We start from the raw sequence: 25,082 nt of genomic DNA, 5'->3' as shown, positions 1-25,082 counted from the left end.
ATTATTTATGCAGGAATGCCCTTGGGAGTCTTTGCACTTGTTTACACAGTCACGGCACAGTCCATTCATGACGGCTCCGAGTAAATGAGCCGCTATCCACCAATTTGTCCTGGACGACGAGGCTTTGAGACCCCGCTGTCCAACGCTACTGCGGGAAGGAGGGGGAACGGCACGGAACACGACCCCTCTGTACTGTAAACAACCAACCTGAAACCAGGGACACAAAGACGCAAGGGTATGGGAAAGTTCTGTGGTGCTGACGGGAGCAGATCACACAGTGTTTCTAGGATACTTGGATAAAGGGCGAAATCTCTGCCTTTGCTTAGTACTTGAAAATGTGTATGCATTGGATATGTCAATGCAAATGATACACAGAGAGAGGAATGATGGAGGGAATTCAATTTGGCACCTAAAGAATTCAAAGCAAACGACTCCTCCGTACAGTTCTCAGGTTCTCCTACAAAGCGGTCAGAAAGAAGATAAGCGTAAGACATGGCTGAGAGGGAGGAAAAATGGGCTAATTTAACATGCTTCCCCCTAAACCACTCCAAACCTCCAGAGTTTAATTGCTGGGAGGCAACATTATGCCCTGCAACATTGTGTCTGTCTCTTGGCTGGGATTCAAATGGGTACCTGCTGTATCCACTCCCTACACAATACGGTGCCCACTGAGCCATATAATCCTCTCAGGCCCTCCTCTTCAGGAGAGGCACATTAAAAAAAACTCCTCTTCCCCATCTTTGTCATGGTGCTTATTTTGAATAAGAGCAATCAGTACCACCATGTACACCACAACACACCGGTGAGCCATAGAGAAGGTGACACAGAACAGGACTTAAACAAAGACACTTTTCATTTGCTGCTGAGAGATTTGAGCCTATTTTTCCATTCCTCCCCGCAACTCCCTGGAGCGGCCATATTTCTGCTTATGTTCAAATGTGAATCAGTCACATGGGCTGTTGGATTCCTGCTGAATCATCCTACGCTCCATCACCGAGCCAGCCCTGCGCTTTTCAAAGTAACTACTCTCTATGCAAGAAGAAAACAAACACAAACCCATGCCACGTCTCCTTCTGACACCACTTTCAAGTTCCCTTGAAAAGGAAAATGATGACTAGCTTTGAGGTGAGTGTGAAAAGATTCAACACATTTCCACCCGACTGCAGAAACTGACTAATTTGAATGAGATCTATTGTATGCTGCAGTGCAGTGATAGATTTGAGTTAAATCAAACATGCGTTCGTAATTCATAGTGAAGTAAACAAGTAACTCTACTATTTGATGCTGAGAGTGAGACTGTCATTGAGTACACAGGACACAGGGAAAGACTCATTCCTGATAATATTGTCTTTTGGTAGAGTATACAATTACATCTCTCTTATAATTTGTTGTATTTTTATATTTTATTAACAATACAAAACATTCATATTCAAACAACAACATCATACAAACATCAACTACATCACACCTGCCCAGACCCACTAGCCCCCCCATGTCCGGCGCCCACATCACTTTCTGACACATGAAGATTTACTTCTAAGAGAACTTTATTCATATGAGGATAAGGAAACAGTATCCTACATGTTGGTGAAATGAGCCTCGTTCTGTAGTATATGTAACAGCTATCTACACAGGGTGGTAAATGTTCACATTTGTAACAGTCTTACCTGTCTCAGAGGTCAGTTGATCACTGTTCGCTGGTCTTGGGCCTAATAGTCATTGTCTAGAGCCGTGTAAGTCTTCAGTGGTGCTGCAAGCCTAAGCCAGTCTCAGCATCACTCTGTGTGAAGCAGCGTCTGCGAGACAAAGGACAGCAACATCTGCTATGAAACACTACAGTATGTACTGTATCAAACATCCCATTTATAGGTCTGTGTGGAACCATTCTGACACTGTGGCTCCTCCTCACACAGGGCTACAGTAGTTTCCCTGATACCACTTCATTTGTAATGTTGCTTCGCCAGGGTAGGTATGGCTAATGCTGCCTTAGCTTGAGGCTGTATTATAAGTGGCACACTCAGCATAATATACAGTAGTGTTACTGAGTGAGAGGAGCTATTTTAAGCATCCACTTGTGTTGGCAAATATTATGTAATGAAACTAGTTTTGTCTATTAAACTGATATTCACAGGCTAGCCCTGTATTAAAGCGCAGGAGACTAACCATAGAAGATATATGTCAACAGGGATAACCTTCTGTTTCATTGTTAGGGAAAATGCATTCAGAATGCAATCAAATAACAAGGGAGCACAGGCTGAACATGAAAGGCTACATGAAGGAACACAAGCTCCTTCTAGAGGTCACATACACATAACAATGATACACTGCTGACAAGGGGAAAATATGAGGACTTTTGAAGCACTGTGGAAATGTATGAAGAAACGGATGTAAGGGTCATTTTACAGAGCAATACCATTAACACTGCTGCCCTTGTCTGTACTGGAACAGACACACACACACACACTCTATTACACACACTCTATTACACACACACACACACACACACACACACACACACACACACACACACACACACACACACACACACACACACACACACACACACACACACACACACACACACACACACACACACACACACACACACACACACACACACACACACACACACACACACACACACTCGCTCTCCCTCACACACACCTCCCCACAAAACAGCATTTGTCTCTCTTCATTCCTTCTCTTTTCTCCTCTGAGTAGGAGAGGTGGACATTTTAACTGCGTCTGCCAGGAGATGTCTTCCTTTCACCTTGACGGCCATATAATGAACTTTCTCATTTTGAGCTGAGCTGAGCTTACACAGTCAGTCAGCTATTTTCTCTTTGAGACCTTTTCTTTCGTCTTCTGTCATATACCTCTGTGGTTTTGTCAGGGTGATCTCCAGAGAGAACGTGTGCACTTATATTAAAGAGATGGGAGACATTTGTGTTGGGTATTCAAGCATCCACTTCATTTAAGGTCCCAATATGATTTATAACATAAAGTAGGGAGAGTACTGATATGGTTGTCTTTTTAAAAATGGGGCCAAATATTAACTAAGTATTTAAGTCTAGGTATTCTATAATAATTTACCAGAAGGAAAAATGGTAAAGAAAATCCATTTGTTTTTGATTCCAATTATGTAACAAGATACTATAACAGTATGGATTTACTTCCTGTATCAATACATACAGTGTACTCTGGAAGGTGACATTTACCGGGCATCATGGACACACGCACACACGCACACACGCACACACGCACACACACACACACACACACACACACACACACACACACACACACACACACACACACACACACACACACACACACACACACACACACACACACACACACACACACACACACACACCCACACCATTGCACACATTTGCACACACGGTGGGCTGGCAGGGTGCGTTCATAGACAGCTGGTGAAGACAGGGTGCGCTCTGGCTACTAGAAGGAGCTGATTCAGGTGACATCTGTGCCTCCTGTTGCAGTGCAATAGTAGAAACACTAAAAGTGAATTACAACATTAATGACAGTGCTCTGCAAGCTGTCGTTCCACATTACACATCCATTATTCCTTGCATGGCTACTCAGAGGAATCGTTAAGGAATAGCCCCCCCAAAAATGCCTCTCTCTCTCTCTCGCCATCAATCTATCTATCATTCATCATTCACACACCTCCCAATTTCCCACTTTTAAAGGCCCTATACAGCCATTTTATATCAATATCAAGTTTCTGTGCAATCTTGGTGAAATCTCATTTGTGAGTAGTGCAGATGATTGGCCAGTAGTACAACAACATGTATGTGATAGTGGAGTGGAATGCTTGTGCCGTCTGCCTGAGGGGACAGGCTGAGAGGAAGACTGGCTGGATGCACACAACCAAGATGGCAGGCACCCGGCCGCCCGATAGGCATCACATAGACATCTCCCAGCTGTCACCCTTCACCACACTTTCAATAACTTCAAATCCCCCTAAAACTCATAGAATAGAGGCGCAGTCGATCACTCATAGCTCCCTTCACTCTTCCCTGCTCTACAGGGAAATAACAGCAGAAAGAGAGAAACAGTCAGGATCCCATCCTCTCCTCTCCAACAGAAAAGCACCAGGCACCATCCCCCTAAGGACATGGGGAGAACAAGGCTTTCATCATTTGGGTTAAGAAATAACAACCAAGATTGGTAACACTTTACATTAAGTTGCCCCCATCGCGATGAACAGTAACTACACAGTTATAACTGAAGTAGCGACATAGTAGTTCCATAGGTGTTGCTATGTAATTACATAGTAATACGGTTGTATCGCGACCAGTTATAGCCTAATATTAATACAAAGACCACATGGAAACTTGGAGTAATCTATATATGGTTGGTTAGCTGAGGACATCTAGAAGGCTGCTATATATATACTGAACAAAAATATAAACACAACATGCAACAATTTCAAAGACTGAGTTACAGTTCATATAATCTATGGATTTCACATGACTGGGCAGGGGCGCAGCCATGGATGGCACTGGGAGGGCATAGGCCCACCCTCTTGGGATCCAGGCCCACCCACTGGGGAGCCAGGCCCAGCCAATCAGAATAATTCCCCCCCCCCACAAAACGGCATTATTACAGACAGAAATACTCCTCAGTTTCATCAGCTGTCCGGGTGGCTGGTATCAGACGATCCCGCAGGTGAAGAAGCTTGATGTGGAGGTCCTGGGCTGGCACGGTTACATGTGGTCTGCGGTTGTGAGGCCAGTTGAACGTATGGCCAAATTCTCTAAAACGACATTGGAGGCGGCTTATGGAAGAGAAATTAACATTAAATTATCTGGCAACAGCTCTGGTATACATTCCTGCAGTCAGCATGTCAATTGCACTCCACCTTAAAACTTGAGACATCTGTGGCATTGTGTGTTGTGTGACAAAAATGCACATTTTAGAGTGGCCTTTTATTGTCCCCATCACAAGGTGCACCTGTGTAATGATCATGCTGTTTAATCAGCTTCTTGACATGCCACACCTGTCAGGTAGATGGATTATCTTGGCAAAGGAGAAATGCTCACTAACAGGGATATAAACAAATTTGTGCACACAATTTGAGAGATATAAGTGTTGTGTCTGGCATCATTAAAGTGAAGACTGTTATTTTATCAAATCAATTCTCTGTAATTATTATTTCGTGATTAAACTAATCATGTAAATGTAATTAACTAGGAAGTCGGGGCACCAAGGAAAATCTTCAGATTATTATTATTTTAATATCTGATCAATTAGTCTTCTAATTAATGAATTATTCTTTACCTCACGTTAGTCTCATTCCAAACGTCGTTGTTGTTATCTGTTGGTTATCTGCACGAACCCAGCCTTTACTATGAATCATCCATACATCAATTTTCTTAATCATTTATTTACTAACTAACTAAATAATCACAGAAATGCATAAACAAACAAACAGTAGATATGGTTACAAGGAAATGATAGGGGAGGTTCCCTATTGGGCTAAGCCGATATGACGGCTTGGGGGACAAAGGGAAGTGGGTGTGGACTGAGAAGGGCGGGAAAGACTGATAATTGATAATTATATTAATTGAAATGCTAATCCTTTGCACATGAACGCTCACTCATTCGGGAATAATTGCAATCAATATATATTTACGCTCAGTGTGTCATCGTGATCTCTGTTGGAATCGTCTGTTTTTCTGTTGGAAAGTTCATCCATCAATTCGTCTCTCTGCTTCCCTGGAGTCTTTCGTTTTGGTTAGAATGGATACTTCAGAGTACCATTCAGAAATATTCTTATAGAATAGATGTTTTGGAGTTTGTCGGTCTTCACATTTCAGGTTGACATCATTTCTAGCTGCAGACTAGTAATTAGAATCTAAGATTTGCTCTTATTTTGTAGGGATCGATAGTCTCAGAGTTGAACTATTTCCCGCCGTGTAGCCAATGCTCCACATGGTATGGTTAGGAGTTCAACAACCATTACAACCTTACCTTATACTGAGGTTTTTGATGTCTCTACTCAACCTTCGCCCCCTCAGCTGACCGAGGTACGCGTGGTCTGAAGAGGATTTCTTCAGGTGGGGTTTTTATTTGTAACAGTAGAAAAGGGCTGTCCCATGAGACAGATCATGTCTGTGCTCATGGGGGCGGGCCAATGACTTAGTTCAACTTTAAAGCGAATACAATTCTCTCACATTAACATCATTACATCATTTCACAAATAGTTTCATCTTTACTCATTCATTTTATACAATAATTAGACGCAAACCTCATAATGGAGGCACCTGTATAAACAGAGTTATGGTAATGTGGCTGTATTGTCTTTCATGAGGTCACAAACATGAAACAAAACGGACCGGGTCGTAGCTGGCTTCTCCACCGACCATTTACACATTCTCCAAAACATGGACATTGTTCAGTTCTCAAGTTCTGTGATGTAGAAGAAGTTCCTTTGTTCTACTGTCAAACTCTCTCTCTCTATATACTGCATGGCCAGGAGGAGAGAGTCTCCTCCAGGAATTTACGACCTGAGATAACAGAACCTGGGTGTAGAAGGGAGAGAGAGGGGGATGCCACGTTCTATACCCAGAAAGGGCCACGTTTTGAACGTCTGAAAAATGTCTGGGATCTTTTATTTCAGCTCATGAAACATGGGCCACCACTTTACATGTTGCGTTTAAATTCAACGAATCACCACTTCACATCGGTTTTTAAATAGCGACAGGGGTTGGCTTTCATTCGAATGATAGTTTAACCTTCAAATCCATGAATTCATGTGAGGCCAGAGACGTTTTATGGGAGGAGAGACCAATTTTACTCTAGCCACTGTGGTCTGAAAACGACAGCTGCATTCCAAGTTCCACTATGGACTGGCGTGTATGACAAAAATACTTGTACTAAACCAAAGATATGATCCGTTTCAGGCAATCGATTTTGGGAGAACGTGATGACTATAAACTATAATACTCACATCACCAATCTGAGGTAAAATTACGTGTATGTCCTGTAATTGTTGTGTGGTGAAAACATTTGTCTGTGTAATGTAGTAGGCCTAACACGTTCTATCCACTAGTTTACAGTAAAATAAATGTCAGTAACACTTCCTCTGTGTATAATGTATGTATATCCTAGCACACCCATAGTGCATGTATCCATAACAGGTAATAGATCCTCAAGTTAATTAACCCATTCGTCAAATACAGTAAGATTTTCTTCACCTGAAGCTCTTCTTCTTAAATTGTGCAAAAAGAGACTTAGCGTAATATAATATAATTCATAAAGTCAAAATATGTCACGATCGTCGTAATGAGCGGACCAAGGCGCAGCGTGAGTATAGTTCCACATATTTTTAATCTCCGTGAAACAAACGAAACAATAAGAAACAACGAAACGTGAAGTCATGACTTGCACACAGGCAACTAAACACAAACAATATCCCACAAAGCAGGTGGGAGATAGGGCTTCCTAAATATGATCCCCAATTAGAGGCAACAATTACCAGCTGCCTCTAATTGGGAACCATACAAAACCACCAACATAGAAATACACATTCTAGAACACCCCCCTAGTCACACCCTGACCTAAACCACTATAGAAAATCCAAGGGCTCTCTATGGTCAGGGCTTGACAAAATAATTCAATATTTCGAAATAGGATGATAGTAAATGAAGCACACTCACAGATTTGTACAACAATGACATCTATTTATCATTACTTTAACCATGGAGGGAGTTTAAAAGGTGTCTGGTTAGACTGTAAACTCTCCTTCCAGACTCACATCAAACATCTCCAATCCAAAGTTAAATCTAGAATTGGCTTCCTATTCCACAACAAAGCATCCTTCACTCATGCTGCCAAACATACCCTTGTAAAACTGACCATCCTACCAATCCTCGACTTCGGTGATGTCATTTACAAAATAGCCTCCAAAACCCTACTCAATAAATTGGATGCAGTCTATCACAGTGCCATCCGTTTTGTCACCAAAGCCCCATATACTACCCACCACTGTGACCTGTACACTCTCGTTGGCTGGCCCTCGCTTCATACTCATCGCCAAACCCACTGGCTCCAGGTCATTTACAAGACCCTGCTAGGTAAAGTCCCCCCTTATCTCAGCTCGCTGGTCACCATAGCGGCACCTACCTGTAGCACGCGCTCCAGCAGGTATATCTCTCTGGTCACCCCCAAAACCAATTCTTCCTTTGGCCGCCTCTCCTTCCAGTTCTCTGCTGCCAATGACTGGAACGAACTACAAAAATCTCTAAAACTGGAAACACTTTTCTCCCTCACTAGCTTTAAGCACCAGCTGTCAGAGCAGCTCATAGATTACTGCACCTGTACATAGCCTATCTATAATTTAGCCCAAACAACTACCTCTTTACCTACTGTATTTATTTATTTATTTTGCTCCTTTGCACCCCATTATTTCTATCTCTACTTTGCACATTCTTCCACTGCAAACCAACCATTCCAGTGTTTTTACTTGCTATATTGTATTTACTTCGCCACCATGGCCTTTTTTATATTTTTATTTATTTATATATATATTTTGTTTGCCTTTACCTCCCTTATCTCACCTCACTTGCTCACATTGTATATAGACTTATTTTTCACTGTATTATTGACTGTATGTTTGTTTTACTCCATGTGTAACTATGTGTTGTTGTATGTGTCCGATATTTCCAATCTTTGGGGATCTCAGACGATACGAAAGAGAGGTTGAACAGGCTAGTACTAGGGGCTGCAACAATTGCGGCGGATAATTTTAGAAAGAGAGGATCCAGAGTTTCTAGCCCAGCTGATTTGTAGGGGTTCAGATATTGCAACTCTTTCAGAACAACAGCTATCTGGATTTGGGTGAAGGAGAAATGGGGGAGGTTTGGGCGAGTTGCTGTGGGGGGTGCAGGGCTGTTGACCCTATAAATATATGGATGAGCGATGGCCGTGCGGCATAGGCAAGATGCAGTAGATGGTATAGAATACAGTATATACATAGGAGTTGAGTAATATAATATGTAAACATTATTAAAGTGGCATTATTTAAAGTGACTAGTGATACCTTTGTTAAGTCCATTTATTAAAGTGGCCAGAGATTTGAGTCTGTATGTTGGCAGCAGCCTCTCTATGTTAGTGGTGGCTGTTTAACAGTTTGATGTCCTTGAGATAGAAGCTGTTTTTCAGTCTCTCGGTCCCAGCTTTGATGCACCTGTACTGACCTCACCTTCTGGATGATAGCAGGGTGAACAGGCAGTGGCTCGGGTGGTTGTTGTCCTTGATGATCCTTTTGGCCTTCCTGTGACATCGGGTGCTGTAGGTGTCCTGGAGGGCAGGTAGTTTGCCCCGGTGATGCGTTGTGCAGACCTCACTACCCTCTGGAGAGCCTTGCGGATGAGTGCGGTGAAGTTGCCGTACCAGGCGGTGATAGAGCCCGACAGGATGCTCTCAATTGTGCATCTGTAAAATATGTGAGTGTTATAGTTGACAAGACAAATTTCCTCAGCCTCCTGAGGTTGAAGAAGCTCCATTGCTCCTTCTTCACCACGCTGTCTGTGTAGGTGGACCATTTCAGTTTGTCGGTGATGTATACGCCGGGAAACTTAAAACTTTCCACCTTCTCCACCACTGTCCCATTGATGTAGATGGGGGTTTGCCCCCTCTACTGTTTCCTGAAGTCCAAGATCATCTCCTTTGTTTTGTTGACATTGAGTGAGATGTTATTTTCCTGACACCACACACCGAGGGCCCTCACCTCCTTCCTGTAGGCCGTCTCATCGTTGTTGGTAATCAAGCCTACCTCTGTAGTGTCGTCTACAAACTTGATGATTGAGTTGGAAGCGTGCATGGCTACGCAGTCATGGGTGAACAGGGAGTACAGGAGTGGGCTGACAACGCACCCTCGTGGGGCCCCATTGTGGAGGATGGAGATGTTGTTTCCTACCTTCACCACCTGGGGGTGGCCCGTCAGAAAGTCCAGGACCCAGTTGCACAGGGCGGGGTCGAGACCCGGGGTCTCGAGCTTAATGACGAGTTTGGAGGGCACTATGGTGTTAAATGCTGAGCTGTAGTCAATGAACAGCATTCTTACATAGGTATTCCTCTTGTCCAGGTGAGATAGGGCAGTGTGATGGAGTTTGCATCATCAGTGGATCTATTGGGGCGGTGAGCAAGTTAAAGTGGGTCTAGGGTGACAGGTAAGGTGGAAGTGATATGATCCTTGACTAGACTCTCAAAGCACTTCATGATGACAGAAGTGAGTGCAACGGGGCGAGTCATTTAGTTCAGTTACTTTAGCTTTCTTGGGAACAGGAACAATGGTGGCCATCTTGAAGCATGTGGGGACAGCAGACTGGGATAGGGATAGATTGAATATGTCCGTAAACACACCAGCCAGCTGGTCTGCACATGCTCTGAGGACGCGGCTAGGAATGCAGTCTGGGTCGGCAGCCTTGCGAGGGTTAACACGTTTAAAAGTTTTACTCACGTTGGATATGGAGAAGGAGAACCCACAGGCTTTGGTAGCAGGCCGTGTCAGTGGCACTGTGTTGTCCTCAAAGCGAGCAAAGAAGTTGTTTCATTTGTCTGGGAGCAAGACGTTGATGTCCACGACGGGGCTGGTTTTCTTTTTATAATCTGTGATTGACTGTAGACCCTGCCACATACATCTCGTGTTTGAGCCGTTGAATTGCGACTCTATTTTGTCTCTATACAGACTCTTTGCTTGTTTGATTGCCTAGCGGAGGAAATAGCTGCATTGTTTGTATTTGGTCATGTTTCCAGTCACCTTGCCCTGATTAAAAGCGGTGGTTCACGTTTTCAGTTTTGCGCGAATGCTGCCATCAATCCACGGTTTCTGGTTAGGAAAGGTTTTACTAGTCACAGTGGGTAAGACATCTCCGATGCACCTGCTAAATAACTCGCTCACCGAGTCAGCGTGTACATTAATGTTATCCCAGTCCACGTGATCGAAGCAATCTTGAAGCGTGGAATCCGATTGGTCAGACCAGCGTTGGATAGACCTGAGCATGGGCGTTTCCTATTTTAGTTTCTGTCTATAGGCTGGGAGCAACAAAATGGAGTCATGGTCAGATTTGCCGAATGCAAGGCGGGGGAGGGCTTTGTATGCATCGCGGAAGTTAGAGTAGCAATGACAGGATGTGCCTTGTTACAATTGTTGTTACCAAGTCCTAACCTATTTATCAACCCTGATATTCCATGTGGATTTAATGATACCTTGTACACCTTGTAGTTAGTAACAAGTAACAAGGTCCAGTTTTGGTTAGAGTTATTAACGTGGTAATTCATAGATGACTTTCAAACGTGTAATTACAAAACATTACTTAAATAGTGGAACAAGAAAATGTGTAATAACATCCATAATTGTACATGTGGAATAAACTTCAGCAAGTGGCTGTGTAATTACACATTCCTTGTTCCAAATGTTTAATAACTGAAAGCTCTTCAAACGTATTACCATGTAATTACATAGTAACGCCTATGTAACTACTGCATTATTACTACAGTTATTACTCTGTAGTTACCTAGCAGTAGGGGCAACTTAATGACAATACGTTTAAGACGGTTTGACAGCAGTACACAACTACTATAAATCTGCTCTCTCATATAGGATCAATGGTAATCTGTAAACTCTCTGTGTGGTTGGTTATTGGGAATAAAGGGCCTGATGATTAGACAGAGGCGAGCATCAGGAGCATGGTGATGTGGGATTGAGGCTGAGCTAACCTACACTTTTTCTTTAGGATACGCCGCCACCGTGTAATTTGGAATTCTGCCACCTAGAATGGAATAACTATTCATTGCCGAGCCGAAGCATCTCTCCTGAGAACAAACAGATCCTCAACATATTCAAGCGCAGCTTTTTGTCTTGACTGTGATTTCTTCATTCAGGAGAGTGCCACACAAAATGTGTTGTACTTGAAGTGTTTTACAATTACTAGGCGATTATATCAGCCAGCATTAGCATATTAAAAGGAAGACAGTACTTGAAGACACAGATAATGATGGAGTGTTGAAAATCATTTCCTACTCATTATTAACGGCAGACATTGAATACTGGGAGGAAAAAGGGGCTATAAATACCCATAAACCTTTATTGTGTAAATAATCACAATTAGGCAGAAGTAAGATCAGACTGTCTTTGTTGAAGGAAGCTAATTAAAAACGGGGAGATAGCTGGTGAACAAGGCTTTGTGTGGGAGATTGGAGCTGTGCAACCATCTATAGGAGGAAATTATTGTTAGCTTTTTCCTCTCATCCAAACAGAGAAAATAATGTGTTACGCTCTAAAACCAACCCTGCTATTTTGTTTCAAGTGTGGGGTTTCTCTGTTTGATATCATATTTCATTCAACAAACGTAGACTTGTCGGTGCACTACATTAATGTTGAAAAGGTCTGTGCAGAATAAACATTGCCTTTCAGAAAGTAGTCACACCCCTTGACTTTTTCCACATTTAGTTGTGTTAAATTGAGATGCTGTTTCACTGATCTACACATGAAACCCCATAATGTCAAAGTGGAATTTTGTTTGTAAAACATTTTCGAAATTAATAAAAATGAAAAGCAGAAATGTCTTAAGTCATTAAGTATTTAACCCCTTTGTTATGTTAAGCATAAATAAGTTCAGGAGTAAAAATGTGCTTAACAAGTCACATAAGTTGCATGGACTCATTCTGTGTTTAATAATAGTGGTAAACAGGATTTTTGAATGGCTACCCCATCTCTGTACACCACACATACATTTATTTGCAAGGTCCCTCAATCGAGTAGTGAATTTCAAGCACAGATTCAACCGCAATGATTCATAAGGAAGGGCAACTTCTGGCATAGAAATCCATTTTTTGTCCTGACTACAAAGCGTTATGTTTGGGCAAATCCAACACAACACATCATGGTGTACCACTCCTCATATTTTCAAGCATGGTGGTGGCTGGATCATGTTATTGGTAAACTTGTCATCGGCAAGGAGTAGGGAGTTTGAGGATAAAAACAAAGTGAATAGAGCTAAGCACAGGCAAAATCCTAAAATCGTAGAGGAAAACCTGGTTCAGTCTTCTTTCCAACACACAGTGGGAGACAAATTCACCTTTCAGCAGCAGGACAAAAACCTAAAACACAAAGCCAAATCTATACTGGAGATGCTTACAAAGACAACATTGAATGTTCCTTAGTGGTCTAGTTACCGTTTTCACTTAAATCGGCTGAATCTTGAATATTTATTTTAATACTAATGGCCAAATATTGTACAATCCAGGAGTGCAAAGCTCTTAGAGACTTACCCAAAAAGACTCACAGCTGTAATCGCTGCCTGTCACGTTCCTGACCTGTTTTCTGTTATTTTTGTATGTGTTAGTCGGTCAGGGCGTGAGTTTGGGTGGGCAGTCTATGTTATGTGTTTCTATGTTGGTTTATGGGTGACCTGATATGGTTCTCAATTAGAGGCAGGTGGTTTACGTTTCCTCTGATTGAGAGCCATATTAAGGTAGGTGGTTTCACATTGTTTGTTGTGGGTGGTTGTCTCCTGTGTTTGTGTTTGTTGCACCATACGGGACAGTATCGTTCGTATCGTTTGTACCTGTTCCTGCGTTCTTCATTACATGTAAGTTCGTAGTCCAGGTCTGTCTACCTTGTTTGTTGTTTTGTATTTTGTTCAAGAGTTTTCCGTCTTCGTCTGTTTTTTGTAAATAAATCATATGTCTAACTACAACGCTGCAAATTGGTTCTCTGATCCATGCTCCTCCTCGTCAGAGGAGGTGGAAGAAGTAGAAGTACGTTACACTGCCAAAGACATTTCTAACATGTATTGTCTCAGGGGGTGAATACTTATCTAATCAAGATATATTACTGTTTTATCTTTCATTCATTTTTAATAAATGTAGTAGTTTTCTTCCACTTTGACACTAAATAGTATTTTGTGTAGATCGTTGACCAAAAATGACAATGCAATACATTTAATTAAATACACACAAAATGTGGAAAAAGTCAAGGGGTGTGAATACTTTCTGAAATCATTGTATGTCATGAGAAATGGTAGCATCAAACGAGTTAATATGAATGATTTAAATGAATCAAAGATCTATACATTGCAGTATGCTTTCCAGTGTCCAAATTTGTCAATTTGTTAGACAAAAGACCCTTTCACCAGAACACATATTCCAGTTGTGTTCACGCACACATTTCTTATATTTCTCATACAGCTTCAATGCACTTGGCAGTAGTATGGTCTGTATGATCAATACAAAGTCAAGAGCTAAAAGCAAACATTGTTTACTAGTCAAGAGCCAAACACCTCTAATATACTGTTTGATCCAGCAAAGTACTCTTAGTGCAGCACTTCAACCACGGCCCACTTCTCTGTCTCATTTAGCTGGTGATTATGGCTTTCAATGGCATCAAGTAGAGAAAAATGACACATAGATACATCTAATGTTGATGACTGTCATCGACAATACCAAATCAACTCTACTATTCAACATCCACAACAGGTACAGTATATCCTCTGCTCCATTTTCCTCTCCCATTATTCCTTGTTAATAAAGACAGGTCTTTTTTCTCTCTCTCTGTCCTACAGAACTGCATATCTCCCTGTCTTACCGACCTGGGTGAATTTGTGTTCCTAATCAGCTAGGCAGTCTTGTTTCTTCAGTAAGAGGCAGGCGACACGCTTCCCTTCCCCCCTAATTCCCTGCTCTCAGCAGACAGACAGTCAGGCAGGCTCTTATTAACATGCACGCCCAGGTAAAGAGTTCCCTCCAACACAGCCCCCACTGCCCACCAGGTCTGCACACCATTATCCCCGCTACTCAATAGCTGGCCGTCTCAATGCACATCTGTCGAGCAGCCGCATCCCCGCACCTTAATTAGCTTTACAACTTCTCCCCACTTCTGGACGGAAATGAATGATAAAGCTGCTGTGGCCGGGGAGAGATAGAGAGGGATGGGAAGGAGGGAGAGGGAGGGAAAGAGAGAGAGAGAGAGAGAGAGAGACGATAGCTGAATGCTGAGGTGGGAGACTAGGAGGACTGGAGTGGGAAGCCGAGCCAGTCTCCAGTCTCTCTCTACATTAATTCCCCTCAGGTCCAGGCCTCAGCCTCGGCACCAGGAAACCCTTTCCTGTCTCCCCACTGTAGTCTCTCCACCCCGAGGATACAGCTCTGTGTGCCTGCCTTGTCTTATCAGGCTCCCTCTCACATCGATCCCCCTTTTCAGTTCTCCTTCACAGAGGGCTTCAAAGCTGACTGACTCCAATTCTGAATGCCCTCCCTCTCCTTCTCTCCCTGGGTAGAGGTGTTTCCAGAGGGAGTTTGTGGCATGGCTAATGTTGATCTGGCGTGACTCGGTGTCGCCTAATCGCCAAGCCTTTTGTTTGCTGCTGAAATTACTTAAAAGTATGGAGAAAAGAAAAGCCACCCAATTAATACAACATTTCCCCCAGAAGTCAATGTGGGAGTGTGTTTAAATGCATGGAGTAAGGCTAATTATAATCCTGCATAGTATTTATGCTCTGTCCCTGTCATTACTACATCCTGTAATCCTCTGACCCTTGTTTTCTGGAATGTGTTGATGAGCCTTATGCTAGTTGCCAAATATATTAAGCTCATCTCATATTCCTAAAGGCCCTAGAAACTATCTCATGCACAAACAATATGAAATTAACTGCCGTTACTATGGTGATGCGCATGGAACAATATCGTAATCAGCGTTGCTATCAACAATGGGAGTTTCAATCCAGAAGGGGCAAGGGTTGGGGAGAAAAAAATACGCTATTTTAGTACAACTGCTATTATACATACACATCCATTAAGGCAACCCGCAGTGTATATAACCTTCTGCATGCTCCCTTCCAACTGCCTCCAGTATTAGATATACTCATCTCCCGTGTGTTAAGATTCCTCACACTCCATCCATCCATCCCTCCATCCATCCAGCAATTATGCCCCCCACCACCAAAAGCCATCAAAACAGTAATTTCACTTCTTCTCCGGCAAGCGTTCCCATTTCCTCCAGTGAAAGGCCTGAATCATCCCCTTATCTCCATGGCCATTACACAGTGTGTATGAGAGTGAAAACAATGGGCCTGTGTGATGAGATCATGGCACTTCATTTCTCTGAGGCAGATCTTCTAGAAACAAAAGGGATCCCCTGGCATGGAGGATGAGAATGGTACAAGGGCCTGTGGATTTCGTGGTCACTGAGTACAGGGCTGTAGGGCAAGTCATCTCCCGTAATAAGAGGAGCGAGGAAAGGAGGATAGAGAGAGGGTCCCACGGTTTAGGGGATCGGCAGAGGGGCTTTGGGGCTCCTAACCCACAGTCAGCCAGGGGAACTATCCAGTCCAGGCACATGAATCAAACCAGGACCTGTTCTCTTATTCCTACTCGTTGTTGGAAAGCCTGAGAAGAGCCGTGGCGTCATAGCGTTCTCTCCGTGTCTGGTGGAGGAAGACAACGTTGTGTGACAGGGTCTGTTGGTATCCTGGAGCATTGTGGGGCTGCCTGGGAGTGAGGGAAGGAGGGAGTGCTGGGCTGAAGAGGAAGTGGCAGAGTGAAGTGACAGGCTCGGGGGAAGAGAGGCAGGGAAAGACAGCACACTAGTGAATAAAACAGCAGGTCTGGGACCTGACCTATCTTCTCTCCCTCTCACACTATCGCTCTCAAACTTCTTGTCGCTCTGTTTTATTTCCTTCCTTGTTTCTCTATCTCTATGTTTCTCATTTCATATTCAAAACATGGTTTTACAATTGTCCTAACTGTTTTCTCTATTAGCTGTTTTCTCACACATATATCAGACACTATTTCTCTCCTGATGTGTCTCTCTTCCTCCATTTCACTCCATCGCAACCATTCTGTGTCTCTACCTCTCCCTCTGTCTCAAATACACACCACCACTCTACCTCTCCCTCTGTCTCAAATACACACCACCGCTCTACCTCTACCTTTGTCTCAAATACACACCACTGCTCTACCTCTTCCTCTGTCTCAAATACACACCACCGCTCTACCTCTCCCTCTGTCTCAAATACACACCACCGCTCTACCTCTTCCTCTGTCTCAAATACACACCACCGCTCTACCTCTCCCTCTGTCTCAAATACACACCACCGCTCTACCTCTCCCTCTGTCTCAAATACACACCACCACTCTACCTCTCCCTCTGTCTCAAATACACACCACCACTCTACCTCTCCCTCTGTCTCAAATACACACCACCACTCTACCTCTCTCTCTCTCTCATTGGAGAGGGGGGGTTTGGGTGGGGTGGAATGATCGTGTTAGGGGGTTCACAGAAGACTGACTGTTTATTATTGTCTTCGGCCCACTTAACTCTGACAGTAACAGAATGAGATGGGGAGAGAAGCGAGTGCCATTAATCACGTTGTCGGGAGGGCCTGAGCCGAGAGGAGACGCATCCATATCCTGTCGCATGTGCCTAGGAGAGGAACGGAAAGTGATTTTCAGGCCAGCCGACCGGCCTCACAGCACAGCACCACTGGATAGCTACAGCCATTCACGTTTGGCCCGCTCACCCTCTCAGATGAAAAGTGCAGGGAAGAGAGAAGTGGGCGGCTTTTCACACTCAATCTTCTTCAAATGCTCCGACACATCGCACCTCCAGCCACCTCGCATTACCAGCAAGACCAAACAAAGTCCACAGTCATTCAAATGACTAGCCTACTTTCTCGTGTTGAAAACACACATTATGCTTACAAAAATATGTTAGCGAATATCCTTGTAGGTTGATTGTCACGTTCTGACCTTAGTTCATTGTTTATGTCTCTATTTTTGGTTTGGTCAGGGCGTGAGTTGGGGTGGGCATTCTATGTTTTGTTCTATGTTTTGTATTTCTGTGTTTGGCCTGGTATGGTTCCCAATCAGAGGCAGCTGTCAATCTTTGTCTCTGATTGAGAACCATACTTAGGTAGCCTGTTCCCACCTGTGTTTGTGGGTAGTTGTTTCCTGTTTTGTGTTTTGTCACCTGATAGGACTGTTTTGTTTGTTTGTTGTTTCTCCTTTGTTATTTTGTGTTCAGTTTAATAAATTTAACATGGACACGTACCACGCTGCATTTTGGTCCGATCCTTCATATTCCTCATCAGAAGAAGAAGAAAATCGTTACAGAACTACCCATCAAAAAAGGACCAAGCAGCGTGGTAACAAGGAGCAGCGCGATCTGGAGAAATGGACATGGGAGGAGATATTGGACGGCAAGGGACCCTGGGCACAGGCTGGGGAATATCGCCGCCCCAAAGAAGAACTGGAGGCAGCTAAAGCTGAGCGGTGGCGATATGAGGTAAGGCAGCGCAACAGGCACGAGAGGCAGCCCCCCCAAAAATGTTGGGGGGGGCACACAGGGATATTGGCGGAGTCAGGCGATAGACCTGAGCCATCTCCCCGTGCTTACCGGAAGAAGCGTAGTACTGGTCAGGCACCGTGTTATGCGGTCAGTACGCGCTCATAGCCCGGAGCGCTATAGGCCAGCCCCCCGCAAGTGCCATGCGAGAGTGGGCATCCAGCCAGGGCGTATTGTGCCAGCTCAGTGTGTTTGGTCTCCGGTACGTCGTTTCGGCCCAGGGTATCCTGCGCCGGCTCTGCGTGCTGTGTCTCCGGGGCGCTGGGAGGGTGCAGTGCGCCCTATGCCTGCACTCCGCCCGTGCCGGGCGAATGTGGGCATTGAGCCTAAGGGAGAGGTGTGAGTGGTATGCACCAGATCTCCAGTGCTCCCCCACATCCCGGTTCAACCTGTGCCTGCACTCTGGAGGGTCCGGGCTAAAGTGGTCATCCAGCCTGGAGGAGTGGTGCTAAGGTTGCGCACCAGAGCTCCAGTGCTCCCCCACAGCCCGGTCCATACGGTGCCTCCTCCACACACCAGGCCTCCTGTAAGTCTCCCCAGCCTGTTGGGTCCTGTGGCAGCCCCACTCACCAGGCTGTCTCTCCGTCTCCTCCCTCCAGGTTCTCTCTCCTGTCCGGAGCTGCCAGAGCCGCCCGCCAGTCCGGAGCTGCCAGAGCCGCCCGCCAGTCCGGAGCTGCCAGAGTCTCCCGCCTGTCCGGCGCTGCCAGAGTCTCCCGCCTGTCCGGCGCTGCCAGAGTCTCCCGCCTATTCGGGGCCCGCTGTAAGGGTCCCTAGTCCGGGGTCGACGGCGAGGGTCGCCACTCCAGAGGCGCCACATAAGTTAGCCAAGACTAAGGTGGAGTGGGGTCTACGTCCCGCACCAGAGCCGCCACCACGGTGAAATGCCCACCCAGACCCTCCCCTATAGGTTCAGGTTTTGCGGCCGGAGTCCGCACCTTTGGGGGGGGGGGGGAGTACTGTCACGTTCTGACCTTAGTTCATTGTTTATGTCTATATTTTTGGTTTGGTCAGGGCGTGAGTTGGGGTGGGCATTCTATGTTTTGTTCTATGTTTTGTATTTCTGTGTTTGGCCTGGTATGGTTCCCAATCAGAGGCAGCTGTCAATCGTTGTCTCTGATTGAGAACCATACTTAGGTAGCCTGTTCCCACCTGTGTTTGTGGGTAGTTGTTTCCTGTTTTGTGTTTTGTCACCTGATAGGACTGTTTTGTTTTTGTTGTTGTTTCTCCTTTGTTATTTTGTGTTCAGTTTAATAAATTTAACATGGACACGTACCACGCTGCATTTTGGTCCAATCCTTCATATTCCTCATCAGAAGAAGAAGAAAATCGTTACATTGATGATAATAAGAGATAAATTGGATTAAAGCGGGCGTAGGCAGGCTATTTATTTATGAATTCTCAAACACATTGAGCAACAGCAACCAGGCCAGGCTCTCTCTGTCGCTGAGGAATGGAATTCAAAGGTACAGAAGCACACAAAATTATCCAACAAAAGTACCATCTACGACTCTCCGATGCCATCCAAAGTCTGTCAGGCATCAATCCGTCTGAGTATGCCCACAATGGTGAGCTTCGTTACGACTCTGCCCACTGATTGACAGATGGCTGCGGCTCTGAAGTCTCCTCTCGGCTCCAGCGGAAGACAGCCGCACACCTTCCCCTGCTATCAGTGGCACCCAGATGTGGCACAGCAGCTGTCCCCCAGATTATTCCGCAGCGTCTCTGACCGCCATCTACATTGACAGGCGTCTAAATATTTAATCATGCCAGAAGGCGCTGCCGCACCACACACTTTAGTAGACAGAGAGAAGGAGAGAGGGAGGAGAAGGGAGAGGCAGAGAGAAAGAGAGAGGTGGAAGGTTGGGTCATGACAGGGCATAGTTGATGTTTGAGGAATGGGGAAAGGGAAAGACAAGAGGGTGACAACACACCATCATTTTTTAGAACAAATGACAATGCCTGAAGAATGGGTGACAGCAGCCTGTGTTTTATAAATTCCCCGAGGACAGCCCAAGCTGAGACAAGACTATTCTGATTTCCTTCAATACCTTCAGGGAGATATTGAGACCACTTGAGTTTTCCATTAGTATCCGTGGTGCAAAGTGTGTTGACTGGAATGACGAATGACTTTATGTGTGTGTTTTAGTGTCTGTGTGCACGTGTTTACTGGTGTGTGCTGTGGCTGACAGCTGATCAGGATCCACGTGATGTGCCTGAGGTACTCTCAGTAATTCAGCCTTTTTTTAATGCCTTGGCTCATCCCCAAGCAACAGATTGCTGCTGTCGCTGGAGTTGCGCCTCACAGATGGAGCAGCATCACTTCCTCAGGAGCCTGACAGGATCAATCCAGGGGCTCATTCGCTCGCAGTCAATTAAGCCATGTTAGTTTTGACAGGAGCCACAGGCAAAATAACAGCCATCACTGTCACCAGAGAAAATATTGTGACCAAACAAAAAATGGTCTTGTTTACTGAAGGAAGGATTGACTTTGCTGAAGAAAGAAGCTGTTTACTGTATCGTGTCACCGCTGCAATCCCATCAGATAAGACTGAGAGCCCTGTCTGAATCTCCAACACATGTTTACTGTATCGTGTCACCGCTGCAATCCCATCAGATAAGACTGAGAGCCCTGTCTGAATCTCCAACACATGTTTACTGTATCGTGTCACTGCTGCAATCCCATCAGATAAGACTGAGAGCCCTGTCTGAATCTCCAACACATGTTTACTGTATCGTGTCACCGCTGCAATCCCATCAGATAAGACTGAGAGCCCTGTCTGAATCTCCAACACATGTTTACTGTATCGTGTCACCGCTGCAATCCCATCAGATAAGACTGAGAGCCCTGTCTGAATCTCCAACACATGTTTACTGTATCGTGTCACCGCTGCAATCCCATCAGATAAGACTGAGAGCCCTGTCTGAATCTCCAACACATGTTTACTGTATCGTGTCACCGCTGCAATCCCATCAGATAAGACTGAGAGCCCTGTCTGAATCTCCAACACATGTTTACTGTATCGTGTCACCGCTGCAATCCCATCAGATAAGACTGAGGGCCCTGTCTGAATCTCCAACACATGTTTACTTTATCGTGTCACCGCCGCAATCCCATCAGATAAGACTGAGAGCCCTGTCTGAATCTCCAACACATGTTTACTGTATCGTGTCACCGCTGCAATCCCATCAGATAAGACTGAGAGCCCTGTCTGAATCTCCAACACATGGCAAAGGCTGCAATGTGTTGTCATAGATGAAGAGACTATGAAATCACGAATAAGGACTAATGATGACCTTCATCTATTTCCAAGCTGAATTCAGTCCATATGACACAGACACTATTTATAAAAAACACTCTTTCTTATTCAGCCCAGCTGCTTCCCACTGTTTCTGCCATTTGAAGTTTGAGTGTGATATAGGTCAGCCTATTACTTGAAAGTCAAAACAACAAAATGCTTCATCTTATTCTTAAAAAATTACTCACTGGAAATATGAACACTGGAATATTCATATTTTTCTAAACAATATGAGTGTGGGGCCTACCTACTTATGAACCTGCCTATATGCCTCCTGCTGTGGGAAAGGTGCAGCGTGGCTCTTTGAACTCGCTGAAGGGAGAGTGAGTTGGACATGTAGGTAGGTAGCTGTGGGCGACGGATTGAAAACATTTGGCATCTGCTTGCGAGTCTCCACACACCCGAGGTGAGCTGAGCAGAGCAGAGCAGCGGCAGGACGGCATGGTTCACACTTCTTCCCGGCTGAGCCTGGCTTTACCCTGGGCATCATTACAGACACTACACATCCTTCCTTTGAAGGGTTATCAAGGCCCCTCATTAAAGATGTCCCTGGCTTTCTTAGTGATGGGGGCCCCCACAGGGCGTAATATACCCCTTTAATTAGTTTGCAAACTCATTAGTGTGCGCCGAGCAATTAGGCGTCCTTCCTTCAGAATGGTTTACAAAGGGACAAAGGGATCCCAGGGGCCGTCAAGGAAGGACAGCATAAAGCCCAGACAACTCCTCTCACCAATACCACTACTGCAGGTAGGTGTCATTAGGGAGCTTCCAGCAACATCACTAGCGCTCAGTCCCTTTTCCTTGTCCACTCAGTGGCCTGGTTCCCTCTGCAGTGCTGGGAAACATCCGGCTCTATGCGTTTGATCTCTGTGTGCCAGTGTTTTAATTTATACGCTGGGTAGAGACATTTATCAAGCCAGGCAGTTTTATGACACCCACTCTAGACACACCTAAACCTTCCTGTCATCACAATCTCTGTGAGTCAGGGCCTAAACCATCCTGTCATCACAATCTCTGTGAGTCAGGGCCTAAACCATCCTGTCATCACAATCTCTGTGAGTCAGGGCCTAAACCTTCCTGTCATCACAATCTCTGTGAGTCAGGGCCTAAACCTTCCTGTCATCACAATCTCTGAGTCAGGGCCTAAACCTTCCTGTCATCACAATCTCTGTGAGTCAGGGCCTAAACCTTCCTGTCATCACAATCTCTGAGTCAGGGCCTAAACCATCCTGTCATCACAATCTCTGAGTCAGGGCCTAAACCTTCCTGTCATCACAATCTCTGTGAGTCAGGGCCTAAACCATCCTGTCATCACAATCTCTGTGAGTCAGGGCCTAAACCATCCTGTCATCACATTCTCTGAGTCAGGGCCTAAACCATCCTGTCATCACAATCTCTGTGAGTCAGGGCCTAAACCATCCTGTCATCACAATCTCTGTGAGTCAGGGCCTAAACCATCCTGTCATCACAATCTCTGTGAGTCAGGGCCTAAACCTTCCTGTCATCACAATCTCTGTGAGTTAGGGCCTAAACCTGATTGCTTTCATTGTATGAACACACTCTTGAATGCCAGAAGTGCTGAGAAGAGATCATTGTGTATAGATGGATGTATTTATGTCCATCCATAGTCTTGATCCTTGTCTGGCGGTGACTCGTAGGAACATGAGTCAAGAAATTCTGTTAGTATGAAATCTCAAGGGTTAACTTTGAGAAGAAGAAGAGCCAATCCGCTGTCTTACACACAAGCCCTGTGGCTGCCCACAGAAGGGAGACATGTTTGCCGAAGTGTTCATGCTGAACAAAGTGATTGTATCATCTGGGCTTACTCTTCGTTTGTGTGCTGCCTCTCCTGAAACCCTTTCAAGCTGTGTCACCCACAACTCAGGAAAAGTTTGAAAAATGGAGGAAGGGAACCATGCAAAGTGGACACATTCTCCAGTCAGCCGTAAAATAGCTGAGGGATGGACCATTAGCCATTCACTGCTACCGACTGAGTTGCAGATCCCACATCTGCAAAAGCAGAAGGTCACTATAAATTTAACGAAAGAACCATGGCTTCGTAGTAGGGGACAAGTTAATACAAATACATATAAAATAATGACAAATAAACAACAATATATCCTACCTTTAGAGCCCTAAAAAATTAAGAGGTTACAATAAATTAAATAGATTACACAATACGTAATCACCATATTTTTAGATTAACACGTGCATGTCTGGATAACCCTCTTTATTCCAACAAATCTCTGTGGTCTTGCCCTGTGATGACCTCACTAAAATGCCATCTCCACTGCTCTTTACCTTGAAGGTTGGCCATGGCTCCTAAGGAGTCTGATGGACTAGACATGTACCTTCACTTTTCCAAGGCACAAACCAGTCAATGTGTCATCCAGGGAAGAGGTTGAACCTTTAATTAAAGTGGAGAGCTGCTGTCATCAGGCCCCTGCTAAATGTCACACGATAAATAACCCCACCAGAAGATCTCAGGAAGCTGCGTTGGGAGTTTCTTTCACTCAAGGAGATAAAAGGCCATACACACTACACACTACAGGATAACCACGTTATATGTTAAGGACTTTCAATTGTAGAAATACATTAAATGACCTGATTGCGAACCAGGGATGCCTGACAGACCCTGTTGTTTGGGGGAAGAATGTTGACAATGTCACGTAGACTGGTTATTAATGGAAACCAAGCTGAAAGAATGTGCCTGTGAGCGACATTATTAAGGATGGATGATGGGTGATACAGAGTGATCACTCACGGAATGCAATCAATATGTATTCTGTTAAATGCTGGGGGAGAAATGACATTTCAAAGTGTATTGCTAATGGTTAAGAGAAATTGTGGTGAAAATAAAATGCAGAGGTTTGGACACTGATTATTTGGCAAATTGGTTGATTGTGCAACTGCATTAATGAATGTATTATTAGGTGAGTTCACACTGCTACTTAGCCCTGGGCTAAGGGAGATTTAACCTGGGGCTAAGCGAGTGTTAAAATTGGTCCTTTCCTAAATTAGCCATGGAGATATGGAGATATGAATTTGAACTTGTGGTTTTACTTAATTCTTCGTACTGGCCAATGATTATAACGGGGATCCTGATCCAACCATAAGTTCATACATTGTGCCCCTGAACTGAGAGGATGGAAGTTCAATATGTAGCTAGATATAGTAGGCTAATGTTACTTAGATGGCTCATCAATGCCCATGAAAGGAAGGCTAGCGAGCAAGAATTTTAGCCAGGTAGCCTAGGTCAACAAAAACTAAAAGCCTGTACAGTATGACAGAGTCATAGACGGTTTCGTCAACATGAAAGAGATGAGGATGGCATTGACGTTTCTCTACAAGTAGGGTGAGTCAACATGTTATTTTCTACTTGCAAGCACGCATGAACACACGTGCAC

At 44.6% G+C, this 25,082-nt stretch overlaps 1 protein-coding gene across 7 annotated transcripts in view; it reads right to left on the bottom strand.

The window, feature by feature from the left end:
- Nucleotides 1-25,082, bottom strand: part of LOC139575555 (RNA binding protein fox-1 homolog 3-like) — a 399,874-nt gene that overhangs the window by 322,263 nt on the left and 52,529 nt on the right. For 6 of the 7 annotated variants that reach the window (XM_071400672.1, XM_071400690.1, XM_071400609.1 and 3 more), the window contains exon 3: nucleotides 1,668-1,796. The exons of the other annotated variant lie outside the window; for it this stretch is intronic. The gene's annotated coding sequence lies outside the window, so the exon portion shown is untranslated. The remainder of the gene's footprint in view (nucleotides 1-1,667; nucleotides 1,797-25,082) is intronic. 7 annotated transcript variants of the gene reach the window in all.

The sequence above is a fragment of the Salvelinus alpinus genome, chromosome 1, assembly GCF_045679555.1.
Source record: "Salvelinus alpinus chromosome 1, SLU_Salpinus.1, whole genome shotgun sequence".
NCBI lineage: Eukaryota > Metazoa > Chordata > Actinopteri > Salmoniformes > Salmonidae > Salvelinus > Salvelinus alpinus.
The sequence above is the reverse complement of the archived record's forward strand: the minus strand, read 5'-3'. Positions and strand labels throughout refer to the sequence as shown.